This window comes from Thunnus albacares, chromosome 10 (genome assembly GCF_914725855.1).
Source record: "Thunnus albacares chromosome 10, fThuAlb1.1, whole genome shotgun sequence".
Taxonomy (NCBI): Eukaryota; Metazoa; Chordata; class Actinopteri; order Scombriformes; family Scombridae; genus Thunnus; species Thunnus albacares.
This window is the reverse complement of record NC_058115.1, coordinates 29,850,209-29,851,619: the sequence shown is the minus strand read 5'-3', so window position 1 is coordinate 29,851,619 and position 1,411 is coordinate 29,850,209.

The window sequence follows — 1,411 nt, the reverse complement described above, 5'->3', positions numbered from 1 at the left end:
CACACACACACACACACACACACACACACACTGTCAGTCTGTCACCACAGCTCTGCCTAGTCTCCCTGTTGTGATGGACGACCAGGACAGAAACCCAGTTTCTTCCTGCCGTCCTGAATGCACTCAGTGTTCAGAGACCTGCCTCCATGTCAGAGCAGAGACACACTGACATCATCTCTCTTGCTGTTTGAGAATTTATCCTCTTTCATCAGTTTTTTTTTCCAGGGCAGTTTTTTTGCGCTTGTTTTCTCCGTAGAGAATTTGCAAACAGCCAACGTATGTGCTGTCATGTTCCAGCACTACAACATGAGGCGCTATGAAAAAAAAAAAAAAGAAAAAAAAAAAAAAAGAAAGTCACGCACAACTGCAGTGTGAGCTCGCATCTCGTGTCAAAGAGCTCACACACTGTCGCTGCCCGCCGTGGCATTTCTCAGTGTCACCACATGCCAGCTACCATGGCGTCAAGTGGGTGGAACAAATGTCAGGTTTTTATAACCTTTATTTAGTCAGGAAAAGGTGATTCATCTCCAGTAACATGTGGCTTCACATTCACACCCAGGAGCTGCTGAGTTCAAAACACAACTTCTGCAGAAAACTGGAGGTTTGTGGATTTCTGAACAGCACTCTGACAGTATCTGGGGAGTGTTTCTGATGTATTTTCCTCCTCCAGATATTCTTATTCAGTTCCTCCCAGCTGGACACTTTTATTATGTACCTAACTATGCACCGTACTCTGATTAACAGTGTCACAACATCGTATATGGGAGCACGTGATGTTTATGTGGTCATGTTAGGGGTGTGTATCTCTCCCTCTCAGGTGATTCGACCATAGACTGTATAAAAATATGGACGTCGTTACCGTGACGTCACTCGTTGGTTTCTGAGGAGCGGTTTTGAAGCTCAAAGTGAGCCGCTCCGGCCATCGCTATCTTGGCAGTGCATGACTCTGCCTAACTCCCAGCCAATCAAAAATGGGCAAAGAGGCGGGGCCGAATGGCTGAAACAAGCCACCTAGCGGCTGGCGGACCTGTCACTCAAAGCAGCCATGTCCTTCATTATGCATAACTTTACGGCTTAATAAAATTTAAACGGGTGAGTTATAAAAAAATCCATCCCCCATACAGTTATCATGAAAGGGGAAATTAGCTACAGAGACCTGAACCGTTTTTTGTTCCAGGCTATACAGATACAAACACAAATACAAATACTGGGCTCTCTGCACATTCCTAGTGTCCATATTCAAAGACAACTGTGACAGATATTGAAACATTCATGGTTTTAACAAAGTTATGGGGAATGTTGTTTGTTAAAGGCCACCTAAAAACATAGTTTTTCAACAGTTTTTCAAAAAACTACCATCACTAGCTGATCCACACTACATACTGTTGAGAAAAGCTCTGTTCAAGTCTGG